Source organism: Carcharodon carcharias (genome assembly GCF_017639515.1).
Source record: "Carcharodon carcharias isolate sCarCar2 chromosome 33 unlocalized genomic scaffold, sCarCar2.pri SUPER_33_unloc_1, whole genome shotgun sequence".
Taxonomy (NCBI): Eukaryota; Metazoa; Chordata; class Chondrichthyes; order Lamniformes; family Lamnidae; genus Carcharodon; species Carcharodon carcharias.
The window spans coordinates 3,824,575-3,844,211 of NW_024470690.1; the positions used below are offsets into that span (position 1 = coordinate 3,824,575).

General features: G+C 49.4%; 1 protein-coding gene across 3 annotated transcripts in view; it reads left to right on the forward strand.

The window, feature by feature from the left end:
• LOC121274142 (arf-GAP domain and FG repeat-containing protein 1-like) overlaps positions 1-19,637 on the forward strand; it is a 109,743-nt gene that overhangs the window by 76,388 nt on the left and 13,718 nt on the right. The window lies entirely within an intron of this gene.

The following is a 19,637-nucleotide window of genomic DNA, read 5'->3' on the forward strand; positions in this document are numbered from 1 at the left end:
TTTCCCTCTCCACAGACGCACATTGACCTGAAACGTTAACTCTTTCCCTCTCCACAGACGCACATCGACCTGAAACGTTAACTCTTTCCCTCTCCACAGACGCACATCGACCTGAAACGTTAACTCTTTCCCTCTCCACAGACGCACATCGACCTGAAGCGTTAACTCTTTCCCTCTCCACAGACGCTGCCAGACCGGCTGAGTATTCCCAGAACTTTCTGTTTTTGTAATAAGGAGTCTTTGATCTCCCATTTTGGCAGGTGAAGGATTAGCTGGATTTTATCAGCAGGAATTCCGGCGAGATTCCTCCACAGGCACTGATGCCTGTATTCCTCTTCATGTGGCCAGTTGGGCTCCAGCCTCAGCTGTTTCAACAGCGCCAGAGAAATGATTTCATTTCTTTCTGCAAACGCACACCTCCGAGTTTTGGTGTATCGAATTTCCTGTCTGGGCACCTAGTCGATAATTTGTCACACGTTAGCTTTGTCAGCCTCTGACTTTACATCTAGTTTCATCCTTTTGTTCTCCTCTCTACTCCCCCATTTCAATGCCTTAGTTATCTTGTGTGTAACCATACTGCTGGCATTGCTCCACACCCATTCACACACCCCTTTTGCTTATCCATCCCATCAATTCTATTCCCCCCTTTTCTCTCCCTTTTCCTCTCTTCTCTTTACCCTTCCTTGCTACCCTGCCCTCCCTTTTGGTCCTCTACCCTTGGGTGCTCGACTTCCACAAATCCTCTTCCTTCTTCACCCATTGTAGCCATCCCAGATTTCTCTCCCACTTTAAATAATCCATCAGCTTCCCTCTGTGGCTCTCTTGGTACCCTCCAAATGAGCCACTGATACACTCAGTGCTGCCTTCCAATGAGCAGCAACCCCATTTGTCCCATCCCATCCTCTCTCTCTCTCTCTCTCTCTTTGCCAACTGTCCCATCCAAGTGTATCCTTACCCTTTGTGCCTGCCAGGGGCTATCCCGGCCAACCTCTTCCCCGTTCCTCTCATTAATCCCAATTCTAACTCTGTGGGCTTTGCCAATAGGTGGACTCTCACTGCTCTTCACTACATCTCCCTCCAGAATGTCCACTCACATGTGAACAAGGCCCTTTCTGTCCATGAGCTTATTGTGGATGATCACATTGATATTATGGCCTTGACGGAGACCTGGCTGAGGGATGATGGCATCTTTCCTCTGAATGAAGCTTCCTCTGCCCATACCTACCAGCGCTTCCCTCAAACTGCTGCAGTTTTGCTGTAGTCCTTAGCTTGAAATTACAGCTTGGCCTATCTGGCATGTTCTCCTCTGTTAAGCATCTCACCTTGTTCCACCCCTCACGCCTCTGATTTAAAATCCTTCTCCAGTACCATCCATCCAAATATCACACCAAGTTGCTCACTGAGATATCTTTCCTGCTTTCCTCTCTCAGCCTCTGTACCGAGTGACTTCTCATGCTCAGTGATTTTAACATCCACCTCAACTCTCCATTCTCTCTCTCTGAGTTCACTGCACCAGCTTCAGTGCCCTTGTCCTGTCTAAAACTATTACTCCCTCTCACACTGTTCATTCCCCCTGCTATACCCCATATCCCCACCACCTTCAGTCTGAGGAATACAGATTTGAACGTCTTTGGCAAACAATTGGTTTAACCATTTGGCCAGACAAATGAAGAATTATCAGGCGATCGTGGTCATCGCTAAAACTGCCCACGTTCAAAGCTCACTCAGGGATGTAAAGATAATTCCTGCTACCTTTACTGCAGATCCCTCCACCATCCTCCCCTGCCTACCTGCTACCTTTACTGCAGATCCCTCCACCATCCTCCCCTGCCTACCTGCTACCTTTACTGTCAATCTCCCCACCATCCTCCCCTGTCTACTTGCTACCTTTACTGTCAATCTCTCCACCATCCTCCCCTGTCTACCTGCTACCTTTACTGTCAATCTCCCCAACATCCTCCCCTGTCTACCTGCTACCTTTACTGTCAATCTCCCCACCATCCTCCCCTGTCTACCTGCTACCTTTACTGTCAATCTCTCCACCATCCTCCCCTGTCTATCTGCTACCTTTACTGCCAATCTCCCCACCATCCTCCCCTGCCTACCTGCTACCTTTACTGTCAATCTCTCCACCATCCTCCCCTGTCTACCTGCTACCTTTACTGCCAATCTCCCCACCATCCTCCCCTGTCTACCTGCTACCTTTACTGTCAATCTCTCCACCATCCTCCCCTGTCTACCTGCTACCTTTACTGCCAATCTCTCCACCATCCTCCCCTGTCTACCTGCTTCCTTTACTGTCAATCTCTCCACCATCCTCCCCTGTCTACCTGCTACCTTTACTGCCAATCTCCCCACCATCCTCCCGTCTACCTGCTACCTTTACTGTCAATATCCCCACCATCCTCCCCTGTCTACCTGCTACCTTTACTGTCAATCTCCCCACCATCCTCCCCGTCTACCTGCTACCTTTACTGTCAATCTCTCCACCGTCCTCCCCTGCCTACCTGCTACCTTTACTGTCAATCTCTATACCATCCTACCCTGTCTACCTGCTACCTTTACTGTCAATCTCTCCACCATCATCCCCTATCTACCTGCTACCTTTACTGTCAATCCCTCCACCATCCTCCCCTGTCTACCTGCTACCTTTACTGTCAATCTCTCCACCATCCTCCCCTGTCTACCTGCTACCTTTACTGTCAATCTCTCCACCATCCTCCCCTGCCTACCTGCTACCTTTACTGTCAATCTCTCCACCATCCTCCCCTGTCTACCTGCTACCTTTACTGTCAATCTCTCCACCATCCTCCCCTGTCTACCTGCTACCTTTACTGTCAATCTCTCCACCATCCTCCCCTGTCTACCTGCTACCTTTACTGTCAATCTCTCCACCATCCTCCCCTGTCTACCTTCTACCTTTACTGTCAATCTCTCCACCACCCTCCCCTGTCTACCTGCTACCTTTACTGTCAATCTCCCCACCATCCTCCCCTGTCTACCTGCTACCTTTACTGTCAATCTCTCCACCATCCTCCCCTGCCTACCTGCTACCTTTACTGTCAATCTCTCCACCATCCTCCCCTGTCTACTTGCTACCTTTACTGTCAATCTCTCCACCATCCTCCCCTGTCTACCTGCTACCTTTACTGTCAATCTCTCCACCATCCTCCCCTGTCTACCTGCTACCTTTACTGTCAATCTCTCCACCATCCTCCCCTGTCTACCTGCTACCTTTACTGTCAATCTCTCCACCATCCTCCCCTGTCTACCTGCTACCTTTACTGTCAATCTCCCCACCATCCTCCCCTGTCTACCTGCTACCTTTACTGTCAATCTCCCCACCATCCTCCCCTGCCTACCTGCTACCTTTACTGTCAATCTCTCCACCATCCTCCCCTGTGTACCTGCTACCTTTACTGCCAATCTCCCCACCATCCTCCCCTACCTACCTCTCACCTCCTCTCACCTCCGGCAATGAGTGTGAACAGCTCATGGGCTTTCACGTCAGGAAGGTTGGGGCCATCCATTCAGCTGCTTCTGCTGTTTTGCTCCTTTCCCCTTACCCACCAGGTCAGACTCCCTTAACACTGCCTAATGCTGTCCTAGCTCAGACCTCACATCTTTCTCCAGATTGCAGCACAATTCCTGCAGTGACCTCTCCATGGGACCCCCCTCCTGCTCTCTGTCTTTTTCTGACCAAGCTGCTGTCTACTCAGCTTCCTTTCTTGGATCCCACGTTAGCTGAGGCAGTAAATGATCCTCAGATACTGTCTCCCTCCATTTCAAATCTGCTGTCATCGCCCCTCCTCAAAAAAACCTGCTCTTGACTCCTCATTGCATGCAAACTACTGCCTCATTTCCAACCTCTTTCCCCTCGAGTCACTGAACGAGTTGATACCTTCCCAATCCGTGTCCATCTTTTCCACAATTCCATACTTAAATCCCACCCCCTAATCAGCTTGCCAGTACTGAAATGACCCTTGTGTTAGTCACTAAAGACATTTTTTATGATAACTTTGATAAACCATTCAACCTGTTTGCAGCCTTTGACGCGGTTAACCAACCACACCATCCTCCTCCAACACCTCTACGCTGTTGTCCAGCTGGGTGGGAGTGCCCAAGTTTGGTTCCATCCTCGTCTATCTAAAAGGAGCCAGAGAATCAGCTTCAAACCCCGAGCATCTTGACCACCTCCTATTTCTCATTTGCATGATACCCATTGGCAATGTCATCCAAAGACGCAACATCAGCTTCCACAATGTATGCTGACGGCCCTCAGCTTTACCTCACCTCCACCACCTCCTCTCTTCATGTCCCTCCACAGTCTCTGATTTATCGCACCGCACGTCCAACACCCAGTATTGAATGAGTAGAAATTTCCTCCAAGCCAAGTATTGGGAAGACTGAAGCCATTGCCTTAAGTCCCTGCCACAAACAGCGTTCCCTGTCCAGCAATGACATCCCTGGTAGCTGTCTGAAGCAGAGACAGATTGTATGTGTTTGACCCCGAGCTGAGTTTCTGACCACGTATCCACACCATCACGTAGACTGCCTACTCCCAACCCCATAACATCGTTCAACTTCATTCCTGCCTCAGCTCATCTACTGAAAACCTCATCCATGCCCTTTTTACATCTCAATTTAACTATTCCGATGCTCTCCTGGCCAGCCTCCCATCTTCCACCTTTTGTAAACTTGTGCAACAAATCTCATTGATCCATAACCTCTGTGTTTGCTTTATATACACTGGCTTCCCATTAAACAATACCTTCATTTTAAAATCCCACATGTTTACATGTGGTGTCACCCCTCGCCCTCCTTATCTCTAACTCCTCCAGCCACACAACCCTCCGAGATCTCTGCGCTCCTCCAATTCCAGCCCCTTGCACATTCCCCATTCCCAACGCTTCACCATTGGCAGCCGTGCATTCAGCTACCTCAGGCCGATGCCCTGGAATTTCTTCCTTAAACCTCTCTGCCTCTCGCGCTCTCCCACTCTCTCGCTCACTCTCCCTCTCGCTCACTCTCCCTCTCGCTCACTCTCCCTCTCGCTCACTCTCCCTCTCGCTCACTCTCCCTCTCGCTCACTCTCCCTCTCGCTCACTCTCCCTCTCGCTCACAGCCTCTCGCTCACTCTCCCTCTCTCACTCTCCCTCTCGCTCACTGTCCGTCTCGCTCACAGCCTCTCGCTCACTCTCCGTCTCGCTCACAGCCTCTCACTCACAGCCTCTCGCTCACTCTCCGTCTCGCTCACAGCCTCTCACTCACTCTCCCTCTCGCTCACAGCCTCTCGCTCACAGCCTCCCGCTCACAGCCTCTCGCTCACTCTCCTCGCTCACAGCCTCTCGCTCACAGCCTCTCGCTCACAGCCTCTCGCTCACAGCCTCTCACTCACTCTCTGTCTCGCTCACTCTCAGTCTCGCTCACTCTCAGTCTCGCTCACTCTCAGTCTCGCTCACTCTCCGTCTCGCTCACTCTCCGTCTCGCTCACTCTCCGTCTCGCTCACTCTCCGTCTCGCTCACTCTCCGTCTCGCTCACTCTCACACCCCCTCGCTCACTCTCACTCCCCCTCGCTCACTCTCACTCCTTCTCGCTCACTCTCACTCCCTCTCGCTCACTCTCACTCCCTCTCGCTCACTCTCCCTCTCGCTCACTCTCCCTTCCTCTCGCTCACTCTCCGTCTCGCTCACTCTCCCTCTCGCTCACTCTCCCTCTCGCTCACTCTCCCTCTCGCTCACTCTCCCTCTCGCTCACTCTCCCTCTCGCTCACTCTCCCTCTCGTTCACTCTCCCTCTCGTTCACTCTCCCTCTCGCTCACTCTCCCTCTCGCTCACTCTCCGTCTCGCTCACTCTCCGTCTCGCTCACTCTCCGTCTCGCTCACTCTCCCTCCCTCTCGCTCACTTTCCCTCCCTCTCGCTCACTCTCCCTCCCTCTCGCTCACTCTCAGTCTCGCTCACTCTCCGTCTCGCTCACTCTCCGTCTCGCTCACTCTCCGTCTCGCTCACTCTCCGTCTCGCTCACTCTCCGTCTCGCTCACTCTCCGTCTCGCTCACTCTCCCTCCTTCTCGCTCACTCTCCCTCCCTCTCGCTCACTGTCCCTCTCGCTCACTGTCCCTCTCGCTCACTGTCCCTCTCGCTCACACTCCCTCTCGCTCACTCTCCCTCTCGCTCACTCTCCCTCTCGCTCACTCTCCGTCTCGCTCACTCTCAGTCTCGCTCACTCTCACTCCGTCTCGCTCACTCTCACTCCGTCTCGCTCACTCTCACTCCGTCTCGCTCACTCTCACTCCGTCTCGCTCACTCTCACTCCGTCTCGCTCACTCTCACTCCGTCTCGCTCACTCTCACTCCTTCTCGCTCACTCTCACTCCCTCTCGCTCACTCTCACTCCCTCTCGCTCACTCTCACTCCGTTTCGCTCACTCTCACTCCCTCTCGCTCACTGTCACTCCTTCTCGCTCACTCTCACTCCTTCTCGCTCACTCTCACTCCCTCTCGCTCACTCTCACTCCCTCTCGCTCACTCTCACTCCCTCTTGCTCACTCTCACTCCCTCTCGCTCACTCTCCCTCTCGCTCACTCTCCCTCTCGCTCACTCTCCCTCTTGCTCACTCTCCCTCTCGCTCACTCTCACCCCGTCTCGCTCGCTCTCACCCCGTCTCGCTCGCTCTCACCCCGTCTCGCTCACTCTCACCCCGTCTCGCTCACTCTCACCCCGTCTCGCTCACTCTCACCCCGTCTCGCTCACTCTCACCCCGTCTCGCTCACTCTCACCCCGTCTCGCTCACTCTCACCCCGTCTCGCTCACTCTCACCCCGTCTCGCTCACTCTCACCCCGTCTCGCTCACTCTCACCCCGTCTCGCTCACTCTCACCCCGTCTCGCTCACTCTCACCCCGTCTCGCTCACTCTCACCCCGTCTCGCTCACTCTCACCCCGTCTCGCTCACTCTCACCCCGTCTCGCTCACTCTCACCCCGTCTCGCTCACTCTCACCCCGTCTCGCTCACTCTCACCCCGTCTCGCTCACTCTCACCCCGTCTCGCTCACTCTCACCCCGTCTCGCTCACTCTCCCTCTCGCTCACTCTCCCTCTCGCTCACTCTCCCTCTCGCTCACTCTCCCTCTCGCTCACTCTCCCTCTCGCTCACTCTCCCTCTCGCTCACTCTCCGTCTCGCTCACTCTCTGTCTCGCTCACAGCCTCTCGCTCACTCTCCGTCTTGCTCACCCTCTCTCTCTCTCTCTCTCTCCCACCCTCTCACTCACAGCCTCTCGCTCACTCTCTGTCTTGCTCACTCTCCCTCTCTCTCCCACCCTCTCGCTCACTCTCCGTCTCGCTCACTCTCCGTCTCGCTCACTCTCCGTCTCGCTCACTCTCCGTCTCGCTCACTCTCCGTCTCGCTCACTCTCCCTCTCGCTCACTCTCCCTCTCGCTCACTCTCCCTCTCGCTCACTCTCCCTCTCTCTCTCTCCCACCCTCTCGCTCACTCTCCCTCTCGCTCACTCTCCGTCTTACTCACTCTCCCTCTCTCTCTCCCACCCTCTTGCTCACTATCCATCTCACTCACTCTCTGTCTCGCTCCGTCTCCCTCCCTCGCTCCGTCTCCCCCTCTCGCTCCGTTTCCCCCTCTCGCTCCGTTTCCCTCTCTCGCTCCGTCTCCCTCTCTCGCTCCGTCTCCCTCTCTCGCTCCGTCTCCCTCTCTCGCTCCGTCTCCCTCTCTCGCTCCGTCTCCCTCTCTCGCTCCGTCTCCCTCTCTCGCTCCGTCTCGCTCACTCTCGCTCCGCCTCGCTCACTCTCGCTCCGCCTCGCTCACTCTCGCTCCGCCTCGCTCACTCTCGCTCCGCCTCGCTCACTCTCGCTCCGCCTCGCTCACTCTCGCTCCGCCTCGCTCACTCTCGCTCCGCCTCGCTCACTCTCGCTCCGCCTCGCTCACTCTCGCTCCGCCTCGCTCACTCTCGCTCCGCCTCGCTCACTCTCGCTCCGCCTCGCTCACTCTCGCTCCGCCTCGCTCACTCTCGCTCCGCCTCGCTCACTCTCGCTCCGCCTCGCTCACTCTCGCTCCGCCTCGCTCACTCTCGCTCCGCCTCGCTCACTCTCGCTCCGCCTCGCTCACTCTCGCTCCGCCTCGCTCACTCTCGCTCCGCCTCGCTCACTCTCGCTCCGCCTCGCTCACTCTCGCTCCGCCTCGCTCACTCTCACTCTGTCTCGTTTTCTTTCTTCCTCCACCCCCCCAAGACGCTCATTAAACCCTCCCTTTTCCTCTGTTTGATAAAACATTTGATCACCTGCTCTCATATCCCTTTGTGTGAATTGATTTTTTTATTAATATGGTTCTTGGAACATTTTACTATGTTAAATCCATGATATAAATGTAAGTAGTTGTAGGTTGGGTAAGAGTTTGATTGGGTCTTGACTATGTACTCCCTCCTGTAGTTGAATAGCGATCCAGCCTTCTCTCTTGAACGCCAGATGCTCATTTGAGGCACTGGAGATCAGTTGGCATTGGAGGGACTGTCCCATCACACCTTGCGAAGAGAAACTGGGGGAGGAGTGAAGGGTAAAAAGCTGTGCGCAGACCTGAAGCAAGAATAGAACGACAGGGCGAAGGGGAATGGGGGCGGCTCCAGTCCAGATCTCCTCCGGCATTACCCCACACGTGTACAAGTGCCGGCTTCTTATATCCTCGGCTTGAAAAGAAATCTCTTTGACCCATCCCCTGTGTGAAAACACAAGTGCTGTTCCAGAGGGACCCTCCGCCTGGAAGCAGCCATTGTCCCTCGAGATTCGAGCTCTCCCATCATCACTACCCAAATTTGCTGCTTGCGCTGTTGGCCACGGCTTGTAACCCTGAGCATGGGACCTTTACCTGGACCTAGGGTGTCTCGCAAAGGGGCAGGGCCGACCTCTCCCTGTTATCCTAAGACAAGGAGTGATTCCTGGCTAGTAATACTATTGGGTGTCTCCTGAACGGACATAATCCCCCAGTTGGTTTTCCACTCCCGTCCCACACCTTCTGAATCCAATTGTAGACCTTCAGCTGCTGTGACGGCTTGAGACATCAGTCCAAGATAAGGAGAGAAGTAACTGGGTGTTCTGTGTAGCTCTGTCCAACATCATGCGGTGCAGCTAACCACCAGTTGCATTTTGGCCTCATTGCGTTTACCATCCTGCTTTTTGTTCAGAGGATGCAAGTTCCACCACTTGCTCATTGCACAAGTTTGGCTTGTTTAAAGGGTGGTTCACTCCTGGCACTCTGGGACACACAAAGTGCCTCGCTGTCAAAGGACATGCCATAGCTGTTTGTCAACCTTGACTTAAACTTGACCTTGGCTGACCCCGAACCCTGCAGGAGCACAGTTAAATGATCTTAAAGGGAATCCTGTTTGACAAATGTATTAAGAGTTTTTTAAGGATGTAACTGGTAGGGTAGATAAAGGGGAACCAGTAGATGTTGTATACCTGGATTTCCAAAAGACATTTGACAAGGTGCCACACAGAGGGAGGCATATGGAGTTGGGGTAATATATTAGCATGGATAGACGATTATTAATGGATAAAAACAGAGAGTGGGCATAAAGGGGGCTTTTTCAAGTAGGCAGGCGGCGAATATTGGAGTGCCGTAAGGATCAGCGCTGGGGCCTCAGCTGCTTACAATCTATATTAATGAGTTAGATGAAGAGACAGAGGGCAATGTATCTAAGTTTGCTGATGATACCAAACTGGGTGGGAAGGTAAGCTGTGGGGAGGACACAGAGGCTGCAAAGTGATACAGACAGGTTAGGTGAATGAGCAACAAGATGACAGATGGATTATAATATAGGGAAACGTGAAGTTATTCACCTTGGTTGTAAGAATAGAAAAGCAGAATATTTTCTAAAAAGTGAGAAACTTGTAAGTGTTGAGGTTTATAGAAACTTAGATGTGTTTGCACAAAGGATGCAGAAGATTAGCCTGCAGGTACAGCAAACAATTAGGAAGGTAAATGGCATGTTGGCCTTTATTACAAACAGATTGGAGTACGGGAATAAAGAAGTCTTGCTCCAGTTGTACAGGGTTTTGGTGAGGCCGTTTCTGATGTTGTGTGTGCCGTTTTGGTCTCCATATTTAAGAAAGGATTTACTTGTATTGGAGGTGGTACAGCGAAGGTTCACTGGATTGGTCCCTGGGCTGAGGGGGTTGCCCTGTGATGAGAGCCTGAGTAAACTGGGTTTATATTCTCTGGACTTGAGAAGAATGAGAGACAATTTCGTGGAAATGTACAAGATTCAGAAGAGATTTCGAAACATAGAAACTAGGAGCAGGAGGAGGCCATTCAGCCCTTCGAGCCTGCTCCGCCATTCATTATGATCATGGCTGATCATCCAACTCAATAACCTGCTCCCACTTGCTCCCCATATCCTTTGATCCCTTTCGCCCCAAGAGCTATATCTAACTCCTTCTTGAAAACATACAATGTTTTGGTCTTAACTACTTTCTGTGTTAACGAATTCCACAGGCTCACCACTCTCTGGGTGAAGAAATTTCTCCTCATCTCAGTCCTAAATGGTCTACTCCGTATCCTCAGACTGTGACCCCTGGTTCTGGACTCACCCACCATCAGGAACATCCTTCCTGCATCTACCCTGTCTAGTCCTGTTAGAATTTTATAGGTTTCTATGAGATCCCTCCTCATTCTTCTGAACTCCAGTGAATATAATCCTAACCGACTCAATCTCTCCTCATATGTCAGTCCCACCATCCCAGGAATCAGTCGGGTAAACCTTCGCTGCACTCCCTCTATAGCAAGTACATCCTTCCTCAGATAAGGAGACCACAACTGCACACAATATTCCAGGTGTGGTCTCACCAAGGCCCTGTACAATTGCAGCAAGACATCCCTGTTCCTGTACTCGAATCCTCTCGCTATGAAGACCAACATACCATTTGCCTTCTTTACCGCCTGCTGCACCTGCATGCTTACCTTCAGCGACTGGTGTACAAGGACACCCAGGTCTCATTGCACATTCCCATCTCTCAATTTATAGCCATTCAGATAATAATCTGCCTTCCTGTTTTTGCTACCAAAGTGGATAACCTCACATTTATCCACATTATACTGCATCTGCCATGCATTTGCCCACTCACTCAGCTTGTCCAAATCACACTGAAGCATCTCTGCATCCTCCTCACAGCTCACCCTCCCACCCAGATTTGTGTCATCTGCAAATTTGGGGATATTACATTTAGTTCCCTCATCTAAATCATTAATATATATTGTGAATAGCTGGGGTCCAAGCACCGATCCCTGCGGTGCTCCACTAGTCACTGCCTGCCATTCAGAAAAAGACCCGTTTATTCCTCCTCTTTGTTTCCTGTCTGCCAACCAGTTTTCCATCCATCTCAACACACTAGCCCCAGTCCCATGCGCTTTAATTTTACGCGCCAACCTCTTATGTGGGACTTTGTCGAAAACCTTCTGAAAGTCCAAATAAACCACATCCATTGGCTCCCCCTCATCAACTCTACTAGTTACATCCTCGAAAAATTCCAGTAGATTTGTCAAGCATGATTTCCCTTTCATAAATCCATGCTGACTCTGTCCGATTCTGCCACTGTTTTCCACATGCTCAGCTATTAAATCTTTTATAATGGACTCTAGAATTTTCCCCACTACCGATGTCAGGCTGACTGGTCTATAATTTCCTGTTTTCACTCTGCCTCCCTTTTTAAATAGTGTGGTTACATTAGCTACCCTCCAATCTGTAGGAACTGTTCCAGAGTCTATAGAATCTCGGAAGATGACCAACAATGCATCCACTATTTCTCGGACCACTCTCTTGAGTACTCTGGGATGTAGATTTACAGGCCCCGGGGATTTATCGGCCTTCAATCCCATCAGTTTCCCCAACACCATTTCCCTACTAATACTGATTCCTTTCAGTTCCTCCCTCTCACTAAACCCTGTGTTTCCAACATTTCTGGTATGTTATTCATGTCCTCCTTTGTGAAGACAGAACCAAAGTATGTATTTAGTTGGTCAGCCATTTCTTTGTTCCCCATTATAAATTCCCCTGTTCCTGACTGTAAGGGTCCTACATTTGTCTTCACCAATCTTTTTCTCTTCACATACCTATAGAAACTTTTACAGTCAGTTTTTATGTTCCCTGCAAGCTTACTCCTGTACTCTATTTTCCCCTTCTTAATCAATCCCTTGGTCCTCCTTTGCTGAATTCTAAACTGCTCCCAGTCCTCAGGTCTGTTGTTTTTTCTGGCCAATTTGTGTGCCTCTTCCTTGGATCTAATACTATCCCTAATTTCCCTTGTAAGCCATGGTTTGGCCACCTTTCCTGTTTTACTTTTGCGCCAGACAGGAATATACAATTGTTGCAGTTCACCCATACACGCTTTGAATGTTTGCCATTGCCTATCCACTATCATCCCTTTAAGTAACGTTTCTCAATCCATCGTAGCCAACTCACGCCTCATACCATCGTAGTTTCCTTTATTAAGATTCAGGACCCAAGTCTCAGAATCAACTACGTCACTCTCCATCTTGATGAAGAATTCTATCATATTATGGTCGCTCATCCCCAAGGGGCCTCGCACAACTAGATTGCCAATTATTCCTTTGTCATTACACAATACCCAGTCGAGGATGGCCTGTTCTCTCGCTGGTTCCTCAATGTGTTGGTCCAGAAAAACATCCTGTATACACTCCAGGAATTCCTCCTCTACGGTATTGTTACTAATTTGATTTGCCCAATCTATATGCAGATTAAAGTCACCCATAATTACAGATGTTCCTTTATTACAAGCATCTCTAATTTCCTGTTTAATGCCATTCCCAACATCGCCACTATAGTTTGGGGGTCTTGATTCAACCCCCACTAACATTTTTTGCCCCTTAGTGTTTCTCAGCTCTACCCATACAGATTCCACATCATCGGAGCTAACATCTTTCCTCACTATTGCGTCAATTTCCTCTTTAACCAGTAGTGCAACTTCACCGCCTTTTCCTTTTTGTCTGTCCTTCCAAAATACTGAATACCCCTGGATGTTCAGTTCCCATCCCTGGTCACCCTGCAGCCATGTCTCCATAATCCCGACTATATCATACCTGTTTACATCTAGTTGTGCAGTTAATTCATCCACTTTATTGCGAATGCTCCTCACGTTAAGGCACAAAGCCTTAAGGTTTGTCTTTTTAACATTACTTGTCCCTTTCCCACTATTTCTCACTGAGGCCCTGTTTGACGCTTGCCCTTGATTTCTCTATCACTTTTCTTATTCCGCTTTCTGTCTTTTGTTCTTGTCTTTGATTCCCCCTCCTCTGACTCCTTGCGTAGGTTCCCATCCCCCTCCCATTTTAGTTTAAACCCTCCACAACCACTCTAGCAAATATTCCCCCCCGGACTCAGTTCCAGTCCTACCCAGGTGTAACCCATCCAGTTTGTACGGGGTGGACGCTGAGAGATTGTGTGTCGTCCCCCCCACCCCCCCTCCACCCCCGCCCTCTGGGCTGGGGAGTTTAGAACACGGGGAACAGTCTCAGGATAAGGGGCTGATCATTGAGTTGAGGGTGTCTGCCTCTACTACCCTTTCAGGCAGAGATTCCAGACCGCCCACAATCCTCTGGGTGAAAACAAATTCCTCATCTCCCCTCCAATCTTACTACCAATCACTTTAAATTTAAGCCCCCTAGTCACTGACCTCTCTGCTAAAGTAAATAGGCCCTTCCCATTCACTCTATCCAGGCTCCGGTCTCAATGTTGTACATCTCAGTCAAATCTCCCCTCAGCCTTCTCTGTTCAAGGAGAACAGCCCAGGATCTTCCAATCTCCCCTCATAACTACAATTTCCCAGTCCTGGCAACATCCTCGTAAATCTCCTCTGTACCCTCTCTAAATGCAGTTACATCCTTTCTGTAATGCGGTGAACAGAACTGCACACGGTCCTCAAGTTGTGGTCTAACTAATGTATTCGAGAGCTCCAGCAGAATCTCCCTCTGTGCCTGCAGCAACAGCTGTTGTGACCTTGCGCTGACAATTCAGCAGTCTGCTGGATAGGTTGTGGCCATTGTTAGGTAGAGTGTGATGGGAAGGCCTTACCCCAAACCTGGAAACCTGAGCTGCCCTGCCTTCTGCATGTCTGCAACTGTTTTTAACAGTATCTCTTCTAGAAACGAGGCCAGGCAGATAAGGAAACTTCCTGGCTTCTTTCCAAGCTGAATTGGCAGTGATGCAGGCGATAATTACTTAGAGGTGTTTTAGGGCTGAGGAGTATTGTTGTGACAGTGTAGAGGGAGCTTTACTCTGTATCTAACCCCGTGCTGTACCTGTCCTGGGAGTGTTCGATGGGGACAGTGTAGAGGGAGCTTTACTCTGTATCTAACCCCGTGCTGTACCTGTCCTGGGAGTGTTTGATGGGGACAGTGTAGAGGGAGCTTTACTCTGTACCTAACCCCGTGCTGTACCTGTCCTGGGAGTGTTTGATGGGGACAGTGTAGAGGGAGATTTACTCTGTATCTAACCCCGTGCTGTACCTGTCCTGGGAGTGTTTGATGGGGACAGTGTAGAGGGAGCTTTACTCTGTATCTAACCCCGTGCTGTACCTGTCCTGGGAGTGTTTGATGGGGACAGTGTAGAGGGAGCTTTACTCTGTATCTAACCCCGTGCTGTACCTGTCCTGGGAGTGTTTGATGGGGACAGTGTAGAGGGAGCTTTACTCTGTATCTAACCCTGTGCTGTCCCTGCCCTGGGAGTGTTTGATTGAGACAGTGTAGAGGGAGCTTTACTCTGTATCTAACCCCGTGCTGTACCTGTCCTGGGAGTGTTTGATGGGGACAGTGTAGAGGGAGCTTTACTCTGTATCTAACTCCGTGCTGTACCTGTCCTGGGAGTGTTTGATGGGGACGGTGTAGAGGGAGTTTTACTCTGTATCTAACCCCGTGCTGTACCTGTCCTGGGAGTGTTTGATGGGGACGGTGTAGAGGGAGCTTTACTCTGTATCTAACGCCGTGCTGTAGCTGTCCTGGGAGTGTTTGATGGGGACGGTGTAGAGGGAGATTTACTCTGTATCTAACCCCATGCTGTCCCTGCCCTGGGAATGTTTGATGGGGACGGTGTAGAGGGAGCTTTACTCTGTATCTAACCCTGTGCTGTACCTGTCCTGGGAGTGTTTGATGGGGACAGTGTAGAGGGAGATTTACTCTGTATCTAACCCCATGCTGTCCCTGCCCTGGGAGTGTTTGATGTGAACAGTGTAGAGGGAGATTTACTCTGTATCTAACACCGTGCTGTACCTGTCCTGGGAGTGTTTGATGGGGACAGTGTAGAGGGACCTTTTCTCTGTATCTAACCCCGTGCTGTACCTGTCCTGGGAGTGTTTCATGGGGACTGTGTAGAGGGAGCTTTACTCTGTATATAACCCCGTGCTGTACCTGTCCTGGGAGTGTTTGATGGGGACAGTATAGAGGGAGATTTACTCTGTATCTAACCCCGTGCTGTACCTGTCCTGGGAGTGTTTGATGGGGACAGTGTAGAGGGAGCTTTACTCTGTATCTAACCCCGTGCTGTAACTTGCTTTAACTGTCCTGATGCTCACATTTGCTGCATATAATCCTACTCTTAAGCGCACAAAAAGCAGTGTATTTGGATTACCATCTCTGGAATCTCTGGTTGGTAAGAACTGTCCATGACCTATTTAGTCAGTTAAGGCGGGATTTGTTCCTATGTGGGACAGGTTCTATTTCACAACTAACACGTATTAGTCAGTTATGGAGGGACGTGTTCCTATATGGGACAGATACTATTTCACAGGTAACATGTATTAGTCAGTTATGGAGCGATTTGTTCCTATATGGGACAGTTACTATTTCACAGGTAACACGTATTAATCAGTTATGGAGGGATTTGTTCCTATATGGGACAGGTACTATTTCACAGGTAACACGTATTAGTCAGTTTTGGAGGGATTTGTTCCTATATGGGACAGGTACTATTTCACAGGTAACACGTATTAGTCAGTTATGGAGCGATTTGTTCCTATATGGGACAGTTACTATTTCACAGGTAACACGTATTAGTCAGTTCAGGAGGGACTTGTTCCTATGTGGGACAGATACTATTTCACAGGTAACACGTATTAGTCAGTTCAGGAGGGATTTGTTCCTATATGGGACAGGTATTATTTCACAGGTAACACTTATTAGTCAGTTCAGGAGGGATTTGTGCCTATGTGGGACAGATACTATTTCACAGGTAACACGTATTAGTCAGTTCAGGAGCGATTTGTTCCAATATGGAACAGGTACTATTTCACAGGTAACACGTATTAGTCAGTTCAGGAGGGATTTGTTCCTATGTGGGACAGGTACTATTTCACAGGTAACACGTATTAGTCAGTTCAGGAGGGATTTGTTCCTATATGGGACAGATACTATTTCACAGGTAACACGTATTAGCCAGTTCAGGAGGGATTTGTTCCTATATGGGACACGTACTATTTCACAGGTAACACGCATTAGTCAGTTAAGGAGGGATTTGTTCCTATATGGGACAGGTACTATTTCACAGGTAACACGTATTAGTCAGTTATGGAGGGATTTGTTCCTATATGGGACAGGTACTATTTCACAGGTAACACGTATTAGTTATGGAGCGATTTGTTCCTATATGGGACAGTTACTATTTCACAGGTAACTCATATTAGTCAGTTCAGGAGGGATTTGTGCCTATGTGGGAAAGATACTATTTCACAGGTAACACGTATTAGTCAGTTCAGGAGCGATTTGTTCCAATATGGGACACGTACTATTTCACAGGTAACATGTATTAGTCAGTTCAGGAGGGATTTGTTCCTATATGGGACAGGTACTATTTCACAGGTAACACGTATTAGTCAGTTATGGATGGATTTGTTCCTATATGGGACAGGTACTATTTCACAGGTAACATGTATTAGTCAGTTCAGGAGGGATTTGTTCCTATATGGGACAGGTACTACTTCACAGTTAACATGTATTAGTCAGTTATGGAGGGATTTGTTCCTATATGGGACAGGTACTATTTCACAGGTAACACGTATTAGTCAGTTCAGGAGGGATTTGTTCCTATATGGGACAGGTACTATTTCACAGGTAACACGTATTAGTCATTTCAGGAGGGATTTGTTCCTATGTGGGACAGGTACTATTTCACAGGTAACACGTATTAGTCAGTTCAGGAGGGATTTGTTCCTATGTGGGACAGATACTATTTCACAGGTAACACGTATTAGTCAGTTAAGGAGGGATTTGTTCCTATATGGGACACGTACTATTTCACAGGTAACACGCATTAGTCAGTTAAGGAGGGATTTGTTCCTATATGGGACAGGTGCTATTTCACAGGTAACACGCATTAGTCAGTTAAGGAGGGATTTGTTCCTATGTGGGACAGGTACTATTTCACAGGTAACACGCATTAGTCAGTTAAGGAGGGATTTGTTCCTATGTGGGACAGGTACTATTTCACAGGTAACACGTGTTAGTCAGTTCAGGAGGGATTTGTTCCTATATGGGACAGGTACTATTTCACAGGTAACACGTATTAGTCAGTTATGGAGGGATTTATTCCTATGTGGGTCAGGTACTATTTCACAGGTAACATGTATTAGTCAGTTCAGGAGGGATTTATTCCTATATGGGACAGGTACTATTTCACAGGTAACACGTATTCGTCAGTTCAGGAGGGATTTATTCCTATGTGGGACAGGTACTATTTCACAGGTAACATGTATTGCTGACATGTGCTGCCATCTTCATAGGATTGTCCGGCACAACTTGCAAAGTAAATAATTCTAATTTTGTCACGCAAGGGAATGAAGGGTTCAGGAACCTTGAGTGAGGAGTTTTAAAGGCAACAGAGACTGAAGGCGTTGCTCGTGTTTGTCGAACTTTCGCTTGAACTTAATTAAGTGTCAATAATAAGAAGGAAGCCTAGCGATCCTTTGAGTTCTTTGTACCTCACAGCTGCATCACTCTGTAACTCGTTCACTTTTCACCGGCATACGCTGTGTCCGAGAACCTTTCCAACTGAGTAAAAGTAGCTGTGTCGAATCTCACTACGGCAAATAGAAAAATCACCTTCAAACATATCGGGTCCTTGGCGGACTGCTGACAGAGTAAAATGTCCATGAACCCTGGGGGAGTCTGGTAAAGCTCGACTGCAGCACAAATTGCCCTGAGGGAACTGAAGTCGGCCCGGAATGTGCTGCGTTAAATTGCTCGATTCCTTTTTCTCATTGAAGTAACCTAACCGCAGCTGAGTTTTGTTTATAGAAAAGAAAAGAAACCCCACAAAATACAATAGTGAACATTATCAGCATAATCCTGCACTTCTCCAAGCAGCAGACCCACGCAACTTCCAAAGCTAGGTAGGTACAGCTGATGCCAGCCTTACCAGGCCAAATAGATCTCCAGTTGGCATCCTGTCTCAGAAACCAAAATGTGGTTTCTGCTGTTTGCCAGCCTCCAGGTATCTGACAGACGCTGAACCCGGCTTCTGCCACCTCTGATGCTCCAACCCACTCAGTGGCCCGCTATTGCTTCAATCTCCCACACCCCATTCAAACTCAAACCCCTTCCCATTCACTCCCATTGTACACAATCCCAATGGACCCAAACCCTTCCCCATTCACTCCCATTGTACACAATCCCAATGGACCCAAACCCCTTCCCATTCACTTCCACTGTACACAATCCCAATGGACCCAAACCCTTTCCCATTCACTCCCATTGTACACAATCCCAATGGACCCAAACCCCTCCCCATTCACTCCCATTGTACACAATTCCAATGGACCCAAACCCCTTCCCATTCACTTCCACTGTACACAATCCCAATGGACCCAAACCCCTTCCCATTCACTCCCACTGTACACAATCCCAATGGACCCAAACCCTTCCCATTCACTCCCATTGTACTTAATCCCACAGGACCCAAACCCCTTCTCATTCACTCCCATTGTACACAATCCCAATGGACCCAAACCCCTTCCCATTCACTCCCACTGTACACAATCCCAATGGACCCAAACCCTTCCCCATTCACTCCCATTGTACATAATCCCACAGGACCCAAACCCATTCCCATTCACTCCCATTGTACACAATCCCAATGGACCCAAACCCCTTCCCATTCACTCCCATTGTACACAATCCCAATGGACCCAAAACCCTTCCCCATTCACTCCCATTGTACACAATCCCAATGGACCCAAACCCCTTCCCATTCACTCCCACTGTACACAATCCCAATGGACCCAAACCCCTTCCCATTCACTCCCACTGTACACAATCCCAATTGACCCAAACCCCTTCCCATTAACTCACATTGTACACAATCCCAATGGACCCAAACCCCTTCCCATTCACTACCATTGTACATAATTCCAATGGACCCAAACCCCTTCCCATTCACTCCCATTGTCCACAATCCCAATGGACCCAAACCCCTTCCCATTCACTCCCATTGTACACAATCCCAATGGACCCAAACCCCTTCCCATTCACTCCCATTGTACACAATCCTAATGGACCCAAACCCCTTCCCATTCACTCCCATTGTACACAATTCAAATGGACCCAAACCCCTTCCCATTCACTCCCATTGTCCAC